The sequence below is a fragment of the Melozone crissalis genome, unplaced genomic scaffold (genome assembly GCF_028551555.1).
Source record: "Melozone crissalis strain CALT ecotype California unplaced genomic scaffold, PUWL_Pcris_2 ptg000005l_1, whole genome shotgun sequence".
NCBI classification, from domain to species: domain Eukaryota; kingdom Metazoa; phylum Chordata; class Aves; order Passeriformes; family Passerellidae; genus Melozone; species Melozone crissalis.
The window spans coordinates 2650849-2676880 of record NW_026535783.1 but is presented as its reverse complement, the minus strand read 5'-3'; the positions used below and the strand labels follow the sequence as shown (position 1 = coordinate 2676880).

The 26032-nt window shown below is 45.2% G+C and overlaps 1 pseudogene; it reads left to right on the top strand.

The window, feature by feature from the left end:
* Nucleotides 1-634: 634 nt before the first annotated feature.
* Nucleotides 635-22100, top strand: LOC128942546 (chromosome-associated kinesin KIF4-like; annotated as a pseudogene).
* The last annotated feature ends 3932 nt before the right edge of the window (nt 22101-26032 follow it).

The window sequence follows — 26032 nt, the reverse complement described above, 5'->3', positions numbered from 1 at the left end:
CTCGCAGAGGGGTCTGTTACATCCTAGTTCTGGATGAAATTGAACTCCCAGGAGGGGGATCGGTTTAAGTGGGTATGCTTTTGGAGCCTGAGTCTTCTTCCCTTTTGGGGAGGTCATCTTTATCCTTTCTCCCTTACCTTAAGAGGAGCCTTTAACAAATCACATGTACTCATTTTGCGAACTGTAATATCGCTTTGCAGTTCAGCATGATAATCTTTGTTTGACTTCATATGTTGCTCTCTTATGCTGCATGCTGAACAACACGTTTGATTTGCCTTCTCCTTGCTTTGTTTTCCTTTTCAAGGGCCAAGACCAGAGGGCGATCTGATCCCACAGTCTCTTTGCCATTCTGGGTGATTTCTTAAAACAAAAAACATATAATCACACAAAACCCCATCCCATTTACCTTCCCATTTTAAAACAATATTAACTGCAATGAGGTACTATAAATATTTTTATTTTCTGAGCTGCCTCCACTGGCAGCCTTGTTCCAGTGAGCCACTCCCAAAAAGGGGCTGGTTCGGGAACCTCTTTGCTCTAGTTAGTTCTCATTACCTCCTTCTGTCTAAACACTGTTTTACAAAATGTCAGTCTTCTCTAGTTCTCTTCTTGCATCATTCCCTGTGTTCTGGGAATGTCGCGGTGAGGGAAGATTGGACACTCAATATGAGTGATCAGCAAGCTTCGTTTATTGATGAGGGCATCAGACATTTATGCACAACAAGTAATAAGCTCATACATATTCTGTAAGCCAAGCAGTCTATTGGTTATACCATAGATATCAGCTCTTCCTCATTCCTTAGAACTTACATCTCCTTTTTCTCACGTCTCTCTCAACTTTGCTATCGTACCACAGCTATGCTCAAGGCCACAGTGTTTTGCAGCTGCAGGGACTCAGATTAGCTGGGTCCTTGTCACATAACTATTTCTCCACATGGGAATGTTCCAAAACCAAGGACATGGAGTTCACAGCCTCTCTTTGGAGGTTTTTCCTGCATTCTGGAGGTGTCCAAGGCTTGGACTGACCCTGGAGCAGCCTGATCTGTGGAAGGTGTTCCTGCCCATGGCAGGGGTGGAGCTGGATGAGCTTTAAGATCCTCCCCTCCCAAACCATTCTGGGCTATTTCTTTTAAATTATTTAAGCGATAATAATAATTTTGGAGGTGACTTCAGTGCTGTCCCAAAGCCCAAACTCACACCCAACTGCTCCTTGCTGTTGCAGTGGTTTGGCCCCCTCAGAGAGCCGCCAATCCCTGATGGAGAAGAACCAATCCCTGCAGGAGGAGAACCAGAAGTTGAGCCAGGGGCTGAGTGACGATCATCCTGGTAAGTTCATTATCCCAGGAGAGCTCTAAATTGCTGGGAGTGAATCAACAGCATCTCCAGTATTTATGACACAGTGAGAATCTCTCTTAAGTGATCCTTTCATGTTGATTCCAAACCAGTCAGAACGAAAAAGCTGCCTGAATCTGTTGGTCTTTAGCTTCCTTTTGGAAAAATCTTCAGCTGAACCTTTCAGCTCTTTAAATACTTCAAATATTTTAATATTTTAAATAGCACTTGCACACTTGTGCTCTCCCTTCCCCACCCTGCTTTTTTCTTATTGCCTGTAGTGACTATCCCTGAAAAAATGCTGTGAAATCCAAACTGGCCTTGGATTTCAGCTGATTTATGGCTTCTTATCTTCTACAATTCCGATTTCTCTAGACAGAGCAAGAAAATGAGAAGATGAACGCAAAACTAGAGCAGCTCCAGCACCATGCTGTGTAAGTGTCCCCATACCCTTTTCCTGGGATAACGTGCTTGGGAATTCAGTGTTTTCAGGGGGATAAACTGGGTCCAATCAGCTGGAGTTTGTTCGTCCAGAATTAATTCAGAGGTTGAGTGGGGAAGGTTGCTCTTCCCTGGCACAAACTCAGTATGGACTTGTTCCCCTGTTTCCAGGTGCAAGTTGGATCTGCAGAAGCTGGTGGACACTGTGGAAGATGAGGAGCTAAAGGAAAATGTGGAGGTGATCAGGAACCTGCAGCAGGTGCTGGCTGAGCTGCAGGTAAAGGCTGAACCCAGGGAGCTGTGACAACAATCCCAGGAAATCTGGGATTCCACTCCAACAGCTTCCCTCAAGGAGCCCAGCAATTAAAATATGAAATGACTCTTGAGATCCACTTTGAAAATGTCCTGGTGTGCTGTAATGCTGCAGAAAGGCCACTTGTGCTGCTTGGGAAGGGAAGGGAAGGGAAGGGAAGGGAAGGGAAGGGAAGGGAAGGGAAGGGAAGGGAAGGAGGAGTCTACATGGAAAAACCTGACACAGGAGCTTGGCATGGTATTACAGTCCCTAAATTGGATGGAGTGTTCAAAACTTCGTGATCTTTATGGACGACATAAATTGCAGGGCTCTGAAATTGTTAAATAGAAGCTTCCAGGCTTTTATTTAATGAAGGAATTTCCGTTCTCCCTCACTGGACATTCCTCTGTTCTCTCCTCCTCCTCCTCCTGTTCTGTCCAGTGCTGGAGTTCAGGGAAGATTTCAAGGAATGTTGTTTCCAAATAGACATGGAGGAGTTTCCCCACATTCCTTGAGGAGGAGGATGATGGTCTCCTCTTTCCAGAGAGGTTCTGGCCAGAGGAGAATCACATTGTCCTTTGCCATAATGTGCCAACAGACTGTTATTCCCTTCATTTTATTTCATATTTCCCTTTTCATCCAAATTTTCTTCCCTCTGTCCACCAGAGTGAAACCGCTGCTGCCACAGAAGCTGCTGCAGAGCTGCCAAACTCTGAACAGGATTCTCCAGGTGTAAGTGAGGGGCTCAGCAGTGCACACCTCACTGGGGCATGGTTTTATCTCCTCACCACTTTTATCTGCTCCCTCCTGCTCATTTTCTAACCCAAATGCTTGATAAATCATCACCCTTGTCCGTGCCGTTTCAACCTCAATATGTTCACATTCAAGAACCCATTCTCATTTCTGAAGATTTGATTTTTTTACATAAAAATGAATCTGAAGTGCTCTGTGGAAATAATGTAATTCAGGAGCTCTGGACTGGCCTCTCCTCATGGCTGTGTCTCCTGCAGGGAGCAGAGGAATCCAGGAATCCAAAAGAGCCTCTGTCTTCAGCACCCAACACGCCCTGTGTTACACGGCTTGCAAGGGTTTTTCAGGGTGAAGAGAGAGGCAAGAATGTTGACCTCATGTTCAGAAGGCTTGTTTTATTATTTTATGCTATATATTACATTATTATGATGCTAATAGGAATAGAGAGAAAAATTCTCAGAAGTTAGCTAAGCTAAGAATAGAAAAGGAAGGAATAAACGAAGTTCTGTGTCCAGGCAGAAAGCAAGAACAGCTCTGCCGTGAGTGGTCAGTAAATCCAAACATCCACAGGAGACCAATCACAGATGCACCTGTTGCATTCCACAGCAGCAGATAACCATTGTTTACATCTTATTGCTGAGGCCACAGCTTCTCAGAAGGGGGAAAATCCTAAAGAAAGGATTTTTCACAAAAGATGTCTGTGACAGCCCTGTGCCAGACACAGCTCTCCAAGGAGCTGCTGGAGCTCCACAAAGCCCTGACTGTGAAAGAGGCTATGGCCAGAAAAACGCCTCAAAAAGATACTCAGCTTGGGCCCATTGAGTCCCAGCACCAGGTAAAGCTGAAATCCTCCTTGCTCAGTTTGTTTTCCCCAATGGAGAGGGAAGGGAGGAGGTCTGTCCTCAGGAGCCTGTTCTGATTTGGGTTTATTCCATAAGCATATTTGTTCCCTGCCCTGCTGGGATCTCCCATCTCTGGAATGACTCAGTCAGGACGTGGCCCCAGTGACTCTGTGCCCTCCAAAGCTCCAGAGAGTGCTGGGCCAGCCCCTGTGACCCTCACACTGCTCTGAGATGAGGTGGTTCAGCAGCCTGCTGTGAAGGGAACGGGGTTTTTCAAGGTTTCTTGACCGGTCCGGCTTTTGTCTCTGCCCGGTCACGCGTAGGACGGCCTTGGGACAGCCCGCGCTCCAAAGGACGAGTCTGCACTCCTCAGATTTTCAGTCTTCAGTATTGTTTATTATTTCTTATCTACAAAATTTTCTTCCAGCCTGACAGAGGTCTGACCAGCAAGGCAGCCAAGGGCACTCTGACCTCCCACTGAGCGGTCATCTATTTTTATACTAAAAACTACATATATCATATTTACCTTTATTTCCCAATACCTTTCACCCATATTAGCAAGTGCACCTTCACCGTGAACCAGTCCCAAAGTGCCAACATCACCACAGAAAATGGACGACAAGAAGAAGAAAGAAGAAGGACAAGACACGCCCTGATACCTCCATCTTGTCTCCATGACCCCCCTGTACCAAAATCCTAAAATCTGTATTTTCACCCTGTGAATAATAAGATTTATGCTTAACTACGATAAAGCGAGTTAAAGGAATTCCAAGAATTCTCCCCCTCACAGCAATTCAAGCCTTGGCTCTAGTGAATTTGAGATAAAGGGTGGGGGGGTGCGTGTGTCTGTGGGCATATCAGAGTTTCGGCTGTGACTAGCACAGCCTTTTTGCAAGGCAGTAAAACAAGTGTAAGTAGGCACAGTGCTTAATTAGATTGTGCAAGAAGAGAACTAGAAAACACTGATATTTTGTAAAACAGAGTTTATATAGAAGAGATGAATGAGATGAATTAATGAGACTTAAGAGATTTATGAGACTTCAGCTGGTACTGCAGTAAGTCTGGACTGGAAACAATCTGCTGTAGGGATTTAAAGTTCTCTGTAACAAACAGAAGAGCCTGCCTTTGTGGGCGATTTCGGGGAGCCTTTGGTGCATCGAGAGGCTGGCACACTGCATGAGGTGACAGTGGCTGTCCACTGAGCACAGGGACAGCTCTGGCTACCCTGTCTACCCAGGGAACACGGGAATGGCCTGTGGGCAAAAGGTGGATGTGCAGGTAATATTGCAGTCTGGTGAAAAACACTGGCATTGCTGTTTTGCTGTTCTAATAAGTGTCAGGACACATGCCCCGAGTGTAAATTTGAGGTTTCTGGTCAAGCGGATTCAGAACCTAAGGTCTTAGAGCTTGTGTGTGGGAATCACAGCTGATACCTGCCACCTGGAGCTGCGTGTGTGTAGGAGGAAAACTGAGAAACTACTGTGAAGGTCTGTGAAAAGGTTTGACTGGAAGCGAGATAGGGCAAGGAGAAATAAATAATGAGAACTGACCAGAGCAAAGAGGTTCCTAAATTAGCCCCTTTTGGGAGGGGCTCACCAGGAGGAGGTTGCCAGTAAGAGCAGCTCAGAAAATAAAAAAGATTTATAATACTTCATTGCTGTTAGTACTGTTTTATAATAGGAAGATAAATGGGATAGAGTTTTTGTATGCTGAAATGTCTTTTTGTTTTAAGAAATCACCCAGAATGGCAAAGAGACTGTGAGATCAGACTGCCCTCTGGTCTTGGCCCTTGAAAAGGAAAACAAGGCAAAGAGAAAGCAAATCAAACGTATTGTTCAGCATGCAGCATAAGATAGCAACGTATGAAATCAAGCAAAGATTATCATGCTGAAATGCAAAGCAATCACAGTTTGAAAAATGAGTACGTGTGATTTGTTAAAGGCTCCTCTTATGGTAAGGGAGGAAGGGTAAAGATGACCTCCCCAAAAGGGAAGAATTTTATTCTACACAAGGGCCATATATTCAGTTTTAAATAAAGCTTTAGTACCTGTGGAGAATGTTTATGTTGTAGTGTGGGGAACAACTGAACAACTGGCCAGTCTGAGAAGGCATACTTGAGCAAACCTTTAAACTAACATGTGTACTATGTGTACCTAAAAGATTTTGTGCAATTCACTCAATTTGCTAAACATTCTCAAATGACAAAGGTTACTCTGGAGGCAAATGATATAAAGAGGTTAGGCTTAACATTAACAGACACTCAAATTAAAGACATTAGTAAAGAGATATTAGAATAAGTAAGTAAGTGTTTTCGGGGGTATGGGCCTCTGCTGTACCTGGGAGAATGAAAGATGCCCCCCATGGTAATCAAGCTTAAGAAAAGAACATAACCAGTGAGAGTTGAGTAGCATCTTCAAAAGGAAGATAAGGAAGGAATCAGCCCAATAATTGATAGTACTAGATTAAGGGCTGTTAATAAGATGACACAGAATTTGTACCCTCTGGTAGCAAATCCATATACTTTACTAACTTGTTTCACACCTGAGCTAGCCTGGTTCACTGTTTTAGGCCTAAGAGATGCCTTCTTTTGCCTCCCTTTCCATGAAGCCAGACAGAACATTTTTGCATTCAAACACAAGCTGACATAGTCCATGTGCCTGAAGGCTTCAAAATTCCCCACTCCGATTGGAGAACAGCTTGCAAAGACCCAGAGTCCCGGGAAGCTCCACAAGAGGAAAGGAGGCTGTTGCAGTACGTGGATGATCTTCTAGTAGCCACTCGGATGAGGGAAGCAAGAGAAGCCTGGACGGTAAGCCTTTTGAATTTCCTAGGACTCTAATTTTGTTAAGATTATTGGGTGTGGTTTTTGTACTCAGCCTCAGTGACATCCCACCAGCTGATTAAAACCAATGAGTCCCAAAGAAGAAGGCACAGGTAGTGAAACAGAAGGTAATCTACCTGGGGTAAGAAGTGAGTGCTGAGCAGCAGACTTTAAGGCAGGGAAGCCACATGCCAAACCCCGAAACCCCAGACAACAAAGGAACTCCGAACCCTCTTAGGCATGGCAGGGAGGTGCCAGCTGTGGGTTTATAATTATGGACTGCTCGCCAGACCCCTCTATGCTCTTATTGCCGATGGAAACAGAGATCTCCAGTGGACAAAAGGAGCCACACGGGCCTTTCACCAGCTAGAGAGTGTCCTCATGTCAGCTCCAGCTTTGAAACTTCCAGATGTAAGTAAACCATTCTTTCTATTTTTCCATGCAATGAACTGCCCTGGGAATATTGGCTCAAGACTTGGGTCCATACCAGAGGGCAGTTGCTTACTTCTCTAAGCAACCAGATGCAACAGCCAAAGGCTGGCCAGGTTGCCTCGGAGCTGTAGCAGCAGTTGTGCTGAATATTCAAGAGGCACCCAAGTCTACCCTGGGACAAAAATGACCGTACTAGTGTCCCACACAGTGTCCGCAGTACTGGAAGTAAAGGGTGGCCACTGGCTCTCACCACAGAGGTTTCTGAAATACCAGGCCATCATGGTAGAGCAAGGCGATGTAGAGATAGTGGTGACTAATATTGTCAACCCAGCTTCTTTTCTCAGTGGCAATCAAGGAGAAGCAGTACACCATGATTGCCTGGAGACCATTGAGGCTACCTACTCCAGCCACCCAGACTTAAAGGACACTCCTTTGGACGATGCAGAGACCTGGTTCACTGACAGGAGCAGCTACATTGCCAGTGGAAAGCAACATTGCAAAGCACACAGTGACTACCTGCAGAGAGGTAATAGAGTCTGGACCCTTACCAACAGGTACCTCTGCACAGAAGGCTGAGATAAATGCATTGATCCATGCCTCAGAAACAGCAAAAGGAAAAGAAAATAAACATCTATACAGACTCGAGGTGTGCATTCAGAGTGGGCATGCACATGGAGCCATCTGGAAGGAGAGGGGACTGCTGACCTCACAGGGAAAGAAGAGACAATCCAGCTGCTGGAAGCAGTTCAGCTACCTGAAAAAGCATATTAAGGCACACCAGAGAGTGAGCTCAGAATTGGAGGAAGGAAATGAGCTGGTAGATGTAGAGGCAAAGAAAGCAAAAGGTAAGGTAATTAGGGACAGATTTTCCTTGAAGGTAAGCCAGAATACAATAATACTAATCAAAAGAGACATACAACCACAAGGGGAGGGTACCATTGAAAGAGAGCTAGTAATCCCTTCCCATTTTCGTGGTTACTAGTGAAGGAGGAGCACTAGAAAACACACTAGGGCCTAACTACTTAAAAGCTTTTTATAGAGTGTGGCTCCTTTCCCAAAATGACCAAGGCTGCCAGTGGTACAGAGTGCATTGAAATGAAGTGTTGACTTTGAAGTGGTAGTTTCCACAGGCTTCCTAGAACACACATCTGATTGAAAGAATCATTGCCAGGAATTGATATGCCACTGTTACTCTGGTGAACCGACAGTGTGATCCTTGCCTCCAGACTAACCCCAAAATACCCCCCGGCCGAAACTCAGACTGGGAGAGGCCATGGGCCTGCACAGCAGTGGCAAATTAACTTTTCAGAACTCCCAAGGAAATGGGGGTATCAGTATTTACTGGTATTGATAGATACATTTTCAGGGTGGCCAGAAACATTCCCCGCCAGAACTGTCAAAGCTCAAGAGGTGACCAGATTATTTTTACAAGAAATAATACCACGCTTCAGACTTCCAGCCACGATATCCTCAGATAAAGAATCACATTTCATTTCCAAAATAGTGCAACAGTTTAGTAGCCATCTGGGCATGGATTAGCAACTTCACACACCATACCGCCCCCAATCAAGCGGCCAGGTGGAGAGAATGAATCATTTGATTAAACAGCAAATCATAAGACTGGGGCAGGAAGTTAATCTACCCGAGCCCAAGCTCTTCCACTAGCACTATTGCAAATTCAAACTAAACCTTGAGCTAAAGGAATGCTGAATCCTTTTGGAACGCCTTATAGAAGACCATATAGAATGCAAAGGGAATGTCCAGAATGTCCACCTACATGGTGGCATTAAGCAAACAGCTCAGAGAAATTGAGAAACACGTGGCTGGAACTCGGAGCAGGGAGTTAGATAGCCTGGGGATGATGTATATGTTGAGTCTCTTACAGAGAAGACTTCGGAACCACAGTGGGAGAGACCACTGCGAGTACTTCTCACCACCTTCACTGCAATCAAAATCAAGGAGCAGAATACCTGGATTCATCACTCTCGGGTGAAGAAGGCCCAGAAGCCCCTTCAGGAGTGACACCAGGAGACAATGAACTGAGACTAAAACTTACTCGGGCAAAATGAATATATTGCAGTCGGGAGTAGCTCACACTTTAGTGTACAGAATTGTTTTGTATGTAATTATAACTGAAGTTTTAGAACTAGAGAGTACCTCTATCCAAAGCAATGCTGAATGGCCTTGGTCCCTGGCATTTAATCAGTATACTGGATCCATGGGAAAACCTTCTGAGATAAAAGATTTAAACGTATCTACTGTAGTAATCCATGAGAATCAGGTATGTGAGGAGCAAGAATGGCAGGAACAGGAACTGTGGACACTTCAAGGAATCAGAGGAGAAGAAATCAAAGTAGGATGCCAGGTCATCAATAGGACAGCTTATGAGAGACCAGATGTATTTATAGCTATCCCTTTTCCTACTGAGATTTGGATCAGTGATCGTCCCAGTCTGAGGCGGTTGGATTCTGCTTAAAAGAGGTAGAGAGAGACCCTCCCCCCTCAGAGCTCAGCAGCAGGCTGTAGGATTTTGAGCATCACTTTTGCGCTGAGCGTTTCAAGTAGCAGAAGAAACCTGATCCCAGTTTCTTCTGAGGCACTGCAATGAATTTAGGCTCTTCTCTCAGATTTCCCCTTCATTATTTACTTGAGGCTTGGACCTGCCCTGAACACAGTCCACAGCTTGATCTTAGCTAGGGGCAAGGTGGGTGAAGTTTTGTAGACCAGGAGAGACATTCCTGCCTGCCACACAGGGAAATCAGGTGCTTTGGAGGGGGAAGGAGAGGTTAGATTCCCTGGGTCTCTACATTTCAGAACAAACATCTGCCTCAAGTATGACCTAAACCTCTGTCAGATACGCTTGTGAAGTGTGTCTGAATTTGCAGTGTGAGCCCAGCACATCCCTCTGGCAGGGAGGGATGGTCATGGACAGAAAGCAGTTCCTGTTCCCCATAACAAACATCTAACTGGCATATTAGGGACAAGATTAGGAGTTTTTAAATGGAATTGATTCAGAAATACTGATGAATAAACTGGCCACTGCAGCAGGTGGCCTAACAAAATTGAAGTAGCCTTTACAGTCATCTCTATTGACATTAGGAACTAGCCAGTGACAGATTTCAAAAGTACAGCCAAAGTAAGGAAGTATGAAAAGGCCGCGGACCAAGACCACAAGTTAATAGTAGAAGCACTTAGTACAGTTCAAGATAATGTGTCTTTAGCTTTCAGTTGTATACAAACACAGCTATAGATGCAAGCAACAGCAGCTCTGATCATACGGGAAGGGGGTGAAGGTAATTTTCCAGCTGAAATTTGGAAAATTGTGTAGGATAATGCAACTGATTTTGAAAGGAAGTTTCAATCCTGGTGGGCTATGGTGAATTTCGCCTATGATCCTGCTTCTAATGTGGCCACTGCCTTTGTGCTTACCATACGCAATGCCACTGTTTATGTTATCCATCCCATCATTGCCCTAGGATTAAACCATGAAAAAACAATACTCTATCCTTCAGAACATAGAGTGTGGGCACGAAAGATGAATGAAAAGTGGCAGACAGTAAACTTAAGAGTCCTGCATTACTAGAGAACAAATGGGATTCATTTGTGAAAGCAATACTATCAATGCCCAAGATGTGTGTCTAGACACTGAACAGAATATTTGCCACTTTGAAATTCATCCAGTCAGTGACCAGAAAACTGTGCTCGTATATACTGGAAAAGGGGAGTGTATGCCTGAGAACTGCCTGTGCTGCTGTAAAAATTGATAGCAATGATGTTATTCTGTCTAGTAGAAATCATTCTAATTTCTGTACTTGTAATTTTGTTAAGATTATTGGATGTGATTTTTGTACTCAGCCCCAGGGACATCCCACCAGCTGGTTAAAACCAATTATACAATGTATCACAGATTATCACCTACCCCTATTGGGATGGACCTTACATTGGTAAAACAATTAATTAAGCACCAAGACCTACTGGAAATCTTGAAAGAAATCCAAGAAAGTGGAAAGAAAACCTTAATTACTGTCCAACATGATACAAAAGAAATAACTAGAATTCTGCAAAGAATAGAACAAAATGCAGATCATCCCTGGTGGGATGTGATCTTTGGGTGGTCACCAACTGCAAATGGAATCTTTAATAAGTTGTGCCACCCCATTGTAATTTTGCCAATATTAGTTGGGATAAGCTTAGGATTATCTATTACATTGTTAATTTGGAACTGGAGAATACTACAACAAATAGCTGTATTAACCTCTTTATCAAACGTACATGGTGGAGCGTTAAAAGACACTTATTGTCATGAGGGTTTTCATTAAGTAAAAGACTTTACTTATTTCCTAGGAAAGGGGGTAATGAGACAGAGTAGAGGTCCATTCTGAATTAGGTGAAGTGTCTAGGGGAGGTGAAAAGTCTGTGAGGCCAAAGCTGAAGGAAAAACTCGCATGCCGAGACAGCAAGGAGACAGAGAAAGAAAAACAGAAAAAGACCACTAGGTCAATTTGCCCCCGACCTAGGAATTCCTTTGATAAAGAAGAACTGGCAATAAATGTCCGGCGCCATAAATAAACATACCGAGCTTTACAACTTTTATAAAGTTGTGAGGTTTCTTCTTTTCTCCGCAAAACACCCCGCAAGGGTTTTCTCAGTAACTCTGGACATCCGGAGTGATGTCCTGAGTTCCCACAGTTTCTCAGTCTTAAAGCTTTGTCGCAGGGTGTCTTTCCAAGGGATCTGGAACTGGAGATCAGCAACTTGCAGGAGGAAAAGGAGGAGCTGGCTCTTGCTCTGCAAATAGCAAAGAAGGACATCAACCAGGCCAAGTAAGAGGGCTCTGCCTGCAGCCCTGGCGGTTGTCAGTGTGTCTGAAAATCCAATGTCTTGCACTTCCATGATCAGTAAAAACTATTTTTTGGTGTAAAAATGTCCCTTTAATGGGCCAGGAGCTGCAGAGAAGCCTCCTGTGGGCTTTCAGCAGCAGCAGAGGTGGCAGAGGTGACATTTGGATTTGTTGCTGCTTCTCTCCAGGCTGAGCGAGCGGCGCCGGAAAAGGCTCCAGGAGCTGGAAGCACAAATTACTGAGCTCAAGAAGAAGCAGAATGAGCAATCCAAGCTCTTGAAGCTGAAGGAATCCACAGAGCACACGGTGTCCAAACTGAACCAGGAGATCAGGGTAACCAACAGGCACCTCTGACTTGAGCCAGTGTGGGCAGAGCAGCTCCCAGGCAGGAATCCCAGAAATCCCTGACAGGAATCCCACTCAGGAATCCACTTTCTGTTTATTCAGACTGAAAATAGCAGGTTTTTGGCAAGATTCTTGTGGCTACATGACCACAATATGCAGGTGACTAGTGAGATTTGGGAGGAAAATAAGTCCAAAGTATCTTTTGGCATTTCTAATTTATTGCCTCAGTCAAATAATTTGATTCCTCTTTGATTTCTCTAAATTGTGCCTGTGTTGGTCTTCCTCTTATGCCAAAAAAAAATTCCTGTATTTTAGCACTTTGAGAGTGTCCTGAGTGTGGGAGCACAGCAAGATTTCCCATCTTTCACTCCCCACACCTGGCAGGCACAGGGGCAAATGGAGGTTGAAGCTCTTTAGGATGTAAATCCTGGATAACTCTTCCAGCCACTGGTGTGTTTCAGGAAATGAAGCAGCAAAGGGTGCAGCTGATGCATGAGATGAAAGAAGACACTGAGAAATTCAGGCAGTGGAAGCAGCAGAAGGACGAGGAGGTGATCCAGCTGAAGGGAAAAGGTGAGCAAACAAGGCCCTCGCACAATTCCTCCCTCCAAACTGTGTCTGAAAGGTATCTTTAACTGGGAAGTGTCTTAGAAGAGCTGGGAATGCCTTGAAAAGAAGCTTGACTCATGTGGCTGCCACTTTAACCACTTGGACTTGTTTGTGCCCGGAGATCTTCAAGCTCTTGCCACAGCTGTGACTCTGCTCTGAAGCAGAAAGCAAAATCAGTCAATATTTTAAGGATTTACAGTTACGGGGTTTGGCCTCAGCATGGGAGGTTTTAAAACTTCCAAAGGAACGTTGTCTCTGTAGGTCAATAAAATCCAGCTGCTGAGTGCAATGGCCAGCAAACACCTGGAGTGCCACAGCAATTCCTGCCCCTCACTGCCTTGGGGTGCCCAGGCTGGAATTTTGGGGATGCAACCTTTCCTTTGTCATGGAAAATGTGACTCTTGCAGCTGTTTCTCCTTGCAGGACCATAAGAGACAATATGAGCTCCTCATTTTGTCCAAAACCACTGGGTTTTGGGGGTTATATTTTCAGAGCCGGCTTGCAAATGAAGTCGAGGTTCTTGTCAGCACTGAGGAAGCTCGAAGATACCTGGCAGGCCAATGACCCCTGGCACAAAACAGAGGAGATGAGGAGCCAACTTCTCCTGGAAATCCCAACCCATCCCTAAAGTCTGCCAAGTGGGGCTGGAGGAAGGAACAGGATACACAGAAACCTGTGAAAGGAAGTTTAGAGGCTGGGAAAAAAATAAATTCTCTCTGTAGACAAATCCTCATTTCTGCTTTTGAGGGACCCCAGTTAAATTTGCTCCTTAAGGGGCCAGGTGGCTCTGGGGGCCAGGCTCCTGGGGCAATGCAGATGCCCAAGGTAGGAAGTGGGGAATGAGTTTGGGTGGTGGATCTGCAAGGCTGCAGTTCAGAATCCTTTCAGGATGGCTTTGTAGAAGAAATTCATCTTCAACCTCTCATTTTGGATGTTTTCTTCTGCCTTCAGGCATAGCAGGAGCTTCTCTTTTAAAGGAGGAATGGCAGCAAAGGAAATAAAGGCAGGAATCCTTGAGTTAAACCAGGATAACTTGAGATTTATTAACCTTGTGCTGTCACTGTCCCAGTGTTTGCCCTGGGCTGGGAATCCCTGGTGTTTCCAGCTGTAGCAGATGATTTGCAGTCCCTGTTCAGCTCCTTGTGGAATCCTTTCCAGGCAACAGCTGCCAAAGAACACTTCAAGGATGCCCTGCAGAGGCACAAGGAGGTGGCAGATAAACGGAAAAAGAGCCAAAATCAGGGCAGGGAAGGAATTGCTGCACAAGTCGAAGTGGGTAACAGTGGTTTTGCATCCCTACCCTGGGCAAACTGGGATTTGGGGTGGGTGCTGCTGGCCTTGGCGGATGGAGCACAGCAGGAGGACCAGGGAATTGCAATGGGATTATTCAGAAGGATTCAGTCCTGAAGCTGAGCTCAACCACTGGGTTTTGGGGGTTATTTTTTCAGAGCTGGCTTGCAAATGAAGTCGAGGTTCTTGTCAGCACTGAGGAAGCTCGAAGACACCTGGCAGACCTGCTGGAGGACAGGAAAATCCTGGCAAACGAGCTCCTTCAGCTGAAAGAGAAGAAAGATGCTGGAGAAAACCCCCCTCCAAAGCTGCAGGCAAGAGGGAAATTCCCCTTTTCCCATCCCGCTCCTCTGGCTGTTCAGCAGTACTGGACTCATTCTTCTCTCTCCTTCTTGACCACCATGTTCCCTCCAAAGGTGGGGATGGATCCCATCCTTTCTGGGAGAAAGTGTTAATATTTTTATCCTCTCAATGTCAGGGAGGTGCTGAAGGAACTTGTTACTTAATAGAATTTGGGAATTATTTTTTCCCCTGAAAAGGCAGGCAGGCTTTGGGACAGGCTGCTCAGGGAAGTGCTGGAATCACCATCCCTGGAAGTGTCCAAAAACCATCTGGATGTGGCACCTGGGGACACGGGTGACCCATCAGTGTTGGGTGAATGGGCAGACTCAACGCTCTGGGACAGCTTTTCCAACCTCAAGGATTCTGAAGGATGCGAGCGGCTCACTCACTTCTGGGGAGGAACAATGGAACAGAAGCTGTGGGGAGACGCCTGGAGGCTTTTCTGGCTGGAATATCTGTAAAAGTGTGATTTCCTCCCCTGTTGCTGTCCTGCATCCCTGCGTGCTGTGCTTGCAGAGGGGCACGGACTGCCCGGCTGAGCTGCAGGGTCTGGACGTGGATCTCTCTGTCTCCAACAGATTGAGAGCCTGCAAACAGAGATGGAGCACAGGTAAGTGTGTGCTCATCCACACACACTGACACTGCAATGATGAGGGAAAACCTTTTCACCCAGTACAAGAGAAGTTGCACTGCTGTGCTTGCTCAACCAGCACCCTAACCCATCTAATTGTTTTAGAGCCGCTGCCAATCAAATTGCGGTGAAAATACAGATGTTGAAAATCTCTTTCCAAAACTCCAAGATTCAAAATCACCTTTACAATCTGTGTCATGCTGATGGACAAACCTTTTTCCTCTGCATCTGTGGTCTTTAATCATATTTACACTGGCTATCAGCAAGGAAAGCCTTCCAACGCTACCTGGAGCGCCTTTGGTGGTTGGTGGAATGGGTGGCCAAGCTCTGTCTCCACAGATGAAAAACATTCCCCATGGAAAATTTTAACTGGAAACAGAGCTGAGGTATAATTACACCAAGAATCTGCATCTTTATATGCAGGGTGACATCTGAAGTTGTGTCTTTGTTTTGTTCAAGCCCAAAAATGCCAAATTTGATACAAAAATCCATTTTTACTGAACCAAGAATTTCCTATTCTTGGGGTTCAAAGGACGCTTCAGGAAGAAATTTGGCCACAACACGCCATCCATCAGAGGGATTTACAGCAAACTGTAAAAGATGGAGGAATGGTTTTTGGTATTGGCCAGATATCTACTGGCAAACTGACCAAAAAAGTTGAAAACGGCTTTTCAGGGGGTGAAACCCCCAAACCCTTTTCAGTGGGTTTTCCTGGCTGGAATTTTTCCAAAATGTGGGGAAAACACTCAGGCACTTAGACTGGGTGTTTTGAGCTGTCAGTGAGCACCTCTGAGGGAAAACCCTCCACTTCTATTTGGGAACGTGGAGTAGAGGCAAAACTCCACAGGGACGCAACGCAGGCTCCAGGTGCTCTACTGAGCAGCAAAAATCTCAGTTTATACTATTTTGCTTAATATTCTGGGAACAGTAACACTAGCCCAGAAACCAGCCATGTTTTTCTCCTGTCTTGTAAACCCAAATCCATGGATTCTTCCCCAGGAGTGCCCAGATAGATCTGCAGCAGAAACTCCTGGATGCAGACAATGGAGATTGGGCCAAGCAGTGCTGGGACAGCATTGCCACCACCCTGGAGGCCAAATGTGCCCTGAAGTATCTCCTGAGAGAGGTAAACCCTGCATTTTCCTCTTTTTTCCCTGAAAACAAAGGCTGTAAGTCTGCTTAGCCACAAATAACAGGAAGTGGCCAAAGGAATTTGAGTAGAGCCCTCTCATAGGGGATGAGGTTTATGAAAGTAATCTATACTGGGGAGTGAAATCTGAAAAGCAGGGAAGAGGGCAGTGGAATAGATGAGGGTCTGGAGACGGCAGCTAAATGCTTGCACAGGAAAGGGAAAGGCAAATTTGAAAAGTGGAAGAGAAGAAAAAGTATCTAAAATACTTCCTGAGCAAGCAGGGAAGCAGTGGAATTGGTGTTGAGATGGGGAAAAAGAAAAATTGGGGTATTGTGGGATCAGGGAAAGAGCAACTGAAGGACAGAATTACCTGTTGCTCCCTGGTGCTTGGAAATCAAAGGAGAAGGGAGAAAGGAAAATACTCCAAGTGCTGCAGGAAGGGAGGTGAATTCAGAACTGTGAGCAAGACCCTCAGCTCCCTGGTTTGCACTTCCAAAGCGTCTGCCTTTGAATCTCCCCGGGTTTCCTTGGTGCTGAGGGCTGCTCCAGCTCCTGGGGTGGCTGGAAGTTGCAGGGATGCTTCTCCTCCACACTGCAGCCCCTGTCCCAGCAGGGAATCCCCATCCCAAGCCATGCCTTGCCCTTGTTTTCCAGCTGGTCTTCTCCAAAGTGCGGGAGAGCAAACTGCAGAGTGGCCAGGCCAGCTGCTCTGATGCGCAGAGGATGCTGATGGAAGAGAGAAACCACATAGCAGAGACGGAGGCAGAGTTCCAAAAATCAGATTTTGGTGCAGGAACAGCAACACCAGGAAAAGGTGAATCACAGCTCATGGAAACCTTTGAGACTGATCTCCAGGTCTGCTCAGAGAGGAAGGCAAAGGAGGATGTGCTGATGTGAAGATGGTGCTGAATATCAGCTCAAATTTTGTTGGATTTTTGCAGATGGTTCATTCAAAGCCACAGAAATCTCTGTATTTATCCTGTGCAAATTGGTTTCTTCAGTAACTTTCCTCCTGCTCTAAATGAGGAGGTTACACCTGAGCACAAGATCACTTTTCAAATAGATCAGGCTGGAATTGTGCTGGAAGAGGCAGGAAATTTTCCTGAGCCTGGACTTTGATGCCAAGTGCTCCTTTCAGGAATTCACCCCTGTTTATTCCAACTTGCTTTTAGGTTCTGTACCTGCTCAGACAATTCCAGCAGAAAGAAGCAGCAGAGAAGAGATTAGAAGATTCCTTGAATGAGCTGGAGAAACAACTGCAGGAGCAACTGTGGTTCCAGGTGCAGAGGCTGGGGGAGGCTGGGGTCCTTTGGGATTCTTGGAATTAGGAGAAAGATTGTGTGGAATTAGGAGAAAGATTGTGTGTTCTCTTTGCAGAAGCCTGCATGGGGTGGTTGCTGTGCAGGCTGGAATAACCCTGGGGGATTTTCTCTTATTTATCTCCAGTGAAACAAATTTCCTCTTGTCCCACAAACTGGAGGAAGAGCTGGAAAAAACGAGGGAGATCTGTGAGAAGAACCAGGAAGTCCTCCGGGAAAATGGCACTCTGAAACAGGTAGAGCCTTGTACAGACACCAGAGCCTCATGGCAGCTGGGTTTGATGATTTTGCAGAGCTAATTCTTGTCCCTTTTTACAGAAACTGCTGCTCCTCCCAGTTGCCAGTGGCCAGAAGCTCCAGCACACCCAGCAAAGGCCACCTGAGTCTCCAGAGTCTCCTTCTGGTTGTGTTCCACCCAAAGCAAGAGGCTGCACAGTTTGTGTTGCACCTGAATTCTTGCCTAAGTTCATCTTGGCTATTGATAACATGGTTTTCTTTCTCCCAAACTGCTTTTAGCAGGCACTTCTTCTGCTCATGGAAGTTCTGCTCATTGAAGTGGCCCCTTCAGTCCTTTCCAGGAGACTCAAATACTTCACATTAGTTTTTTGGTTAAAAAAAAAAAAAAACAAACAAACCCCCAACCCTGTTTCCTCATTGTAGTTCTGACTCTGTATCCTCCTTCACAATCCAGATTGTTTTTCTGTAGCATTCCCTGTCTTTAAATTATGGAGCAAGGCATTTGTTTCACAGCCAACTTCTCTGCTTTGCATGGAGCCAAATCTTAGTGCTGTGAATAAGAAATTATTTAAAACTCTTTAGACAGGAGTGTGACACTTGTTTGTTGTCATGTGATGTGTCAACAACTCAGACTTTCAAGGATTTGTCATCAATAGTCTAAATTGATTTAATTTTCAATCCTGATAATTAGATCATCTTTCCCCTCCCTCACCCCACCACCTTCTTGGCCGTGAGGGACTCTGAAAACCTGAATAAAACCCTATTAAAATACAATAATTATTATTATTATTAATGAAATAGGGCTGATTTTTGATGGCCTAACCCCTGGTGCTCCTGTGTTGCAGCCCAAGCACCGCCAGCAGATGACAGCCAAGCCTCGAGCACCCAGCCCTGAGGTGGACGTGGAGGAGTGTTGTTGTTCTCTTACTTCTAAACTCTCCTACCTTCTTGTTGATGTTCTCACAGGCAGGAGTGTTGCTCCTGCTTCTTCACCAAAGCTCCTCCAAGGCTCTCCCTGACCAACAAACCCACCCCATTTTTATCCCAGTTATCTTCACTAGCCACAGGTGCTGCCCAATTAAGGACATCACAGCTGCAGCCCACTTAGAACAACTAGGATCTGGGCAAGGCCACTTATACAATACATAGATTTTACTATGGCTCAAAGGCCACCTATACAATACACACTAAGGTTCAATGGCCACCTATATTTCCCCCTTTTCTTTTAACAATTTTACAACTACAATACATATAACCCACCATGACTCAAAGGCCATGTACCTCCACAGCTCCTCAACTCAAAGGCCATGTTTCTTCATAGCTCTTGGCTGTCTTAACCTCTCCAGCTCTCAGGCTGCCACAGCTCTTCAGACTGCATATCGCCATCACATCGGGGTCACCACTGGTTCTTATCATATTGTTGCTATCATATTTCTAGAGTCCCATACCTTCTGGGTGATTTTCTCACAACCAGCTCTTCACAGCAGTGTTGTTCCTGCTTCTTCATCAGGGCTCCTCCAAGGCTTTCCCTAACCAGCCAGCCCACCCCCTTTTATCCCAGTTATCTTCACCAGCCACAGCTGCCACCCAATTAAGGACATCACAGCTGCAGCCCACTTAGAACAACTAGGATCAGGGCAAGGCCACTTATACAAAACATACATTTTACCATGGCTCACAGGCCATCTATACAATACATACTAAGACTCGCAGGCTGCCTATAGAGGAGCTGCTCTCTGACCCTGGGGAGCTGGAGGTTCTGACTGGCTTCCTGAGAAAGCAGGCAGAGGAACCAGGAGAAATCTCATGGGGGTAAGATCCGGCTGCCCTTGATGCAGTGTCTGTGTGCAGAGGGTGGGATGGAGCTTGAGGTGTGGTGTCTCCACTGTTCTCAAAGTGGCAGGAATAGGTTATTTGGGTGCCTGGGGATATTTGGGACACTCCCACAGACACAGCAAAGGTTGTCTGCAGTCAGCAAGACTTTCCTGGACAGGTTTTCCCTGTCCAAGTCACCTTCTCCCATGCTCTGTCCTGCTCTCATGTTCTGTCCTGGGTCTGAGCTGGCCACTGCTTTAGGGACAGCCCCAACAGCCCCAGAGAGCCAATTTTAGGGGGAAAAGCAAACAAAAAAAAAGGCTAGCCTGTTGTGGATCCCTGCTTCCTTTGGCAACCTGCAGCTTGCAGTCCTGACAGACCCTCAGCTTCCATCTGTCTGTGTCAGTTTGGAGCTTCAGCCTGTGGTTTAGAAAATTCCTGAGGCTTTTGGGATGGGGACTCCTTCTTTTTGTGGAAGTGTGGCACAGAAACTGGGATCCTTTGGCATAACCTTCAGTCAGGCACTGAGTAGCTGAAGGTACTTATCCTGTAGATCTTGAAGATGGATCTGTAGGTGGAAGGATTTTATTCTGGATATTAGGAGGACAGTTATTCTGGGATGTAGTAAAATGCAGTGAAACGGCAGCGAAATGCAACAAGGGGCAGCTTGGGGGTGTCCCTGTCCTTGAGATGCCACAGCTGGCAGGACCTGGAGCTTCCAGGAGCATCCTGGGCATTGGATTCCCCCTCACAGTGCTCGTGCAAGGGCTGCTGTGGGAACGGGCAGTGTGGCTGCAGGAGGCAGAAGTTGGGATGCTCCACAGCCACGTGCAGGAACAGGGAGCGGGGCCTGGTGAGTGCTGCTGGCTCTGGGGGGCACAGGGGCTGCAGGGGCTGCATTTGGGCAGGAGCAATGCTGGAGGAAGAGATAATTCCCACACGAGTCTAGTTTGTCCAGGCAGAGCATGTGGACTTTGCTGAAACTCTGTCAATGTCACTAATTAGTGCCCCTCTGGTAACTGAGGAAAATTTTCCACTGCAGGAGCGGACTCTGCCTTTCAGGACAAAATTTTGGAGATTCACAGCAAAGATTTTCATGTTCCCACTTCTCGTCCACAGATCTGAGGATAAAAAGTTCCATTTTCCCTTTTGGCCTAAGTAAATTAAAGTTTTGTCATTGGCTTCAGACAACACAAAACCCTGACTCATTCCCAGATTTCTTTTTAAGAATGGAAGGGATGGTGTGGGGGAGGAGGTTGTAGCAGCAGGAAGGTCCGTGAGAAACTGATGTTCCAAGTGGGAATTTTGCTCTTGGATCTCAGAGACGTGGAGCAGGGACATCCCACAGTGCTCTAATTGTTGCCTATTTTATGGAGGCCTAGTCTGAGCTGCAGCATCCTGTACTGTGGAAAACTTCCCAGCTGGAGAGCAGGGGGCTGTGGTGGGAAGGGAAGGGATGGATGCTCTGCAAGAGCTTCACCCTCTGCTTCCCCTCAGGAAACCACAACATGTGAGGAGCGCAAAAGGGACTCGGAGGGGTCCTTGAAGCTGGAAGACCCCACGGAGGTGAAAGTGTCACAGTGGTCACAAGGGTCTTCAGAGTGAAGAGAGAGGCGAGAATGTTGACCTCATGTTCAGAAGGCTTGATTTATTATTTTGTGATATATACTACATTATAACTACACTAAAAAGAATAGAAGGAAAAGTTCTCAGAAGGCCAGCTAAGCTAAGAATAGAAAAGAATGAATAACAAAGGAGCTCTCCACATGCACCATGGGCCAATCACAGGTGCATGCCACAGCAGCAGATAACCATTGTTTACATTCTTTTTCTGGGGCCTCAGCTTCCCAGAAGGGAAAATCCTAAAGAAAGGATTTTTATGAAAAGATGTCTGTGACAGTGAAAGCAGAAGAGAGCTTCTTCCAGCCTGTGTCTATCACTCCCACCACCAGGGTATTCCCAGGGGAGAGCAGAGCTGCTGAGTGAGGGCCTTGGAGGGAGATCACCCCAGAGGAGAAGCTGCTGCTGGAAAACTCTGCACAGCTCCAGGCAGCTCGTGTGGAAGCTGAGAGTGTGCTGAAGTCCTCAGTTCCCACACTGAAATGATACCGCGAGCTTGCCACATTTTCCTGCAGCACCTTCAGCAAGGAGAGAGGGGAAGTGAGGAGTTTGCAGGATAAAATCCTGTCTGCCCATGTTTAAAGTGACCTCTCTGACCCGGCCCATCTCATTTCACCTCAGCTAAAAAAATCCCCTTATCTCATGGGAGCCCACTATTCCAACTGCTGTCTCATCCTGCTGCATCTTGATATTTTGTCAAAAATTTTGTCTTTTTCCTGACTTGAGTAAAAAAAGCAACTCTTGAGGTTGGCCTGGCACTTGGTGTCCTGCTGCCTCTGGTTGGTCACCTCAGCTGTGGCCAACTCCAAAGATTGTCCCTTGCTTTCCCCCAGGTCCTGCAGGACCTCACAGAGCAGGAGGTGCTCCTGAAGATTCCCAGCACTGCTGCCTCCCTGCTCGGGAGGGATGAGGAGCCCCGGGAGAACCAGAACTCCTTTGGGAGGATGAGGAAGGGGATGCTGAGCAGAAACATCGGCTTCTTCTCAGGCTGCACCCACATCAAGGAGTAGTTTACCTGTCCTGGAGCTTTTCCCATCCCTTCAGGACACATTCCTGGTGACTTTTGAGGGAGTTGGATTCTCCTGCTGGAGCAGCAGCTCCTGCCCTCAGCAAGGCAGCCAAACTGCTTCTTTCTTTGTTATGTCTCTGTAAATAGTCGCATGTTGGGGCCAGGGAGGGGTAAGAATTTTTCCTCTGAAATTCCTGGAGTGAATGGAGGTGATTTTCCAGGTGGGTGTTCCCAGCTGTTTTGCGGAGAAAAGAAGAAAACCCCACAACTTTGTCAAAGTTGTAAAGTTGGTGTGTTTATTACAGCGCTGGACGCATGCTGAGATTGCTCTCCTCAAAAAAGGCATGCGTGCGCGTCTGAGAATTTCAGGTCTCCTTTTATCTCTTTCTCAAATACATATGCATACAGTTTCACAATAGGTTCATACATACTCATTTTTATGGGTTTTGTGTGACTTTTACCACTAGTTCCTTTTTATCAGAAAGAATTCCGAGGTCAGGCTGACTTGCCCTTACAGCAGTCTCTGTCTCTCTCTATCATCTTCTGTCTTCACCCTTTATCTCGGTCCTTCGCTGAAGTAACTTCACTGAGATTAGGCCTTGCAGTCTAGATAAATAATTATGGTTTCTAACCACAGACTCAACTCAAAAATGTACATTTCAGCTAAATTAAAATGGATTTCTATCCTGGAAATTTTTCACTTTGCTTCATTCCCCCCTTTCCTAAAAGGAGGAAGTAAATTCTTTTACTTCGTACAAATTCCTATGACAACAAGTGTACTTTAGTGCTTTACCATGTACATTTGATAATGGATAATCCTGAACTTATTCTAACTAATATTAACAAAACTACAGTAGGATGACACAACTTATTAAGGATTCTATTTGTAGTTGGTGACCACCTAAAGACCACATCCCACCAGGGATGATCTGCATTTTGTTCTATTCTTTGCAGAATTCTAGTTATTTCTTTTTGTATCACATTGGACAGTTCTCTCTGCTTCCTTGAGTTTTTCTTCAAGATCCTTAGTAAGTCTTGGTGCTTAATTAATTGTTTTACTAATGTAAGGTCCATCCCAATAGGGGTAGATGATAATCTGTGATACATTGTGTAATTGGTTTCAATCAACTGGTGGGATGTCACTGGGGCCATGTATGAAAAATCACACCTGATAATCTTAAAAAAATTATTAATACAGAAATTAGAATGATTTCTACCTGATAAAATAACATCATTGCTATCAATTTTTACAGCAGCACAGGCAGTTCTCAGGCATACACTCCCCTTTTCCAGTATATACGAGCACAGTTTTCTGGTCACTGACTGGATGAATTTCAAAGTGACAAATATTCTGTTCAATGTCTAAACACACATCTTGGGCATTAATAGTATTGCTTTCACAAATGAATCTCATAGTTTCTCTAGTAATGCAGGATTCTAAGTTTACTGTCTGCCATTTTCCATTCATCTTTCGTGCCCACACTCTATGTTCTGAAGGATAGAGTATTGTTTTTTCATGGCTTAATCCTAGGGCAATGATGGGATGGATAACATAAACAGTGGCATTGCGTATGGTAAGCACAAAGGCAGTGGCCACATTAGAAGCATGATCATAGGCAAAATTCACCATAGTCTACCAGGATTGAAACTTCCTTTCAAAATCAGTTGCATTATCCCACACAATTTTCCGAATTTCAGCTGGAAAATTACCTTCACCCCCTTCCCATATGATCAGAGCTGCTGTTGCTTGCATCTATAGCTGTGTTTGTATACAACTGAAAGCTAAAGACACATTATCTTGAACTGTACTAAGTGCTTCTACTATTAACTTGTGGTCTTGGTCCCCGGCCTTTTCATACTTCCTTACTTTGGCTGTACTTTTGAAATCTGTCACTGGCTAGTTCCTAATGTCAATAGAGATGACTGTAAAGGCTGCTTCAATTTTGTTAGGCTACCTGCTGCAGTGGCCAGCTTATTCATCAGTATTTCTGAATCAATTCCATTTAAAAACTCTCAGTCCTGTCCTTAGCATCTCAGTTAGATCCTTTCCTTTTCTGCTCCTGAGGTATACTTATCTTTGTAACCACATTGTCTAGCTCTTAAAGGATGTTCTTAGGAAAGAGGAGCAGGCTGGTTGGATTTTTGAGAAGCTAATTTGCATTAGCAACTCAACACATTTGAGAGACCATTCTGGATTGAATAATAGTTGTTGTTCACCCACATTCCTCACTACGTAGGGGCCTATTTCATACACCTCAGGCTCAAGTTTGGGTTGGGTCTGAACTATTTGATTACTAGTATGGGTTGTATAAGGTCCTGTTGTTGTAAAAAGTGCAGTGTCTATTTTAAATTTAAATGAGAGCCTGATAGCATCCTGAGCCTAAAGATACTTCTACAGGCTGTATCAAGGTGAAATTACACCAACAGTCTGATTCACTTAGGCTATCGCAAACTTCCTGGTGTTTGTATACACCAGGAGAAGTTGAGGCACTAATTGCATCTGGTCTCTCATAAGCCGTCCCATTGACCACCCAGCACCCTACTTTGATTTCTTCTCTCCTGATCTCTTCAAGTTTCCACAGATCTCGTTCCTGCCACTCCTGCTATTGAAGTGAAGGGAGACGACCATCCGATTGATGCATCGAACTCCGATTTATTGATCAATCAGCCACTTTATATAACAGTGTTAATTAACTTCATGCATATTGCAAAATCCAAGCTCACGATAGGTTAACAGAGAAAACTCCAACCCCTCCTTTTGTTCTACAATACCTATGATTTGTTTATTGAAAACAGGACAGCGTTCTCACTGTGATATGAAAAGTTCCCAAAACCTCCATATCTGTTCCCAGAGTAGCTATCTTTTCCCAGAGAGCCCAAGGACAGAGTGTTTTGCCTGTTATGGGAAGACTGTCTGAGAATCTTATTGTTTATAAAGTGGTGCTTGAGAGAGCCTAATTGTTTATAGAATGAAGCTCGAGAAATGCTACTTTGCAGCTACCTTTTTTACTTTTCCCTCAGCTGTATACCTTCATGGCCTCTTTCTTTTAACCATGCTTGAACCAGACTCTCCACATCCTGCTCCTCACATACCTGATCCCCGTGAATTACTACAGTGGATAGGTTTAAATCTTTTATCTCAGAAGGTCCTCCCATGGATCCAGTATACTGATTAAACGCCTGGGACCAAGGCCATTCAGCATCGCTTGGGACAGAGGTACTCTCTAATTCTAAGACTCCAGTTATAATTATATACAAAACAATTCTGTAAATAAAATTTACAAACTACCCCCGGCCGCAATACACTCATTCTGTCTGAGTAGGCTTAATCTCAGTTCATTGTCTCCTGGTGTCACTCTCCATGGGGCTCCTGGGGCCTTCTTCACTCGGGAGTGATGGATCCAGGCATTCTGCTCCTTGATCTTGATTGTGGTGAAGGTGGTGAGAAGCACTTGGAACATCAGCTAAGGACCGCTAACGTGTCTTTAGCTTTCAGTTGTGTACAGGATTTTTTAAAGGCAAACTGTGTAGGTCTTTTCTTCATCCTTTTCGTAGGTTTCAGAGAATTTACCACCTGTACACAGATTTTTCAGCCCTACAGGAGATGCAGGATGTGCTCTGTCCATGAAAACCCTGCAAGGCATCCTAAGCACAGGAGCTTAAACTTTTATCTCTACAGTCCAACAACTCAATATTTTCCTAACTGCAAGTGGCTCATCCTCCACTTTGTGTTACATTTAGGATCAACTGACATTTTTCTTTTTTAACTGTACTTTTTTGATAAGGAAACAAGTTCAAGACTCTGCCAAGAAGATATTAAAGCAATTTTGGTATTCCCCCTGTCCTGCCCATGCCCCAGCAGATCGTTAGACAGATATCCATCTCTCTGAGATTCATTAGAAGTTAAATAGCTGAACAGCCTAAGGATGATGT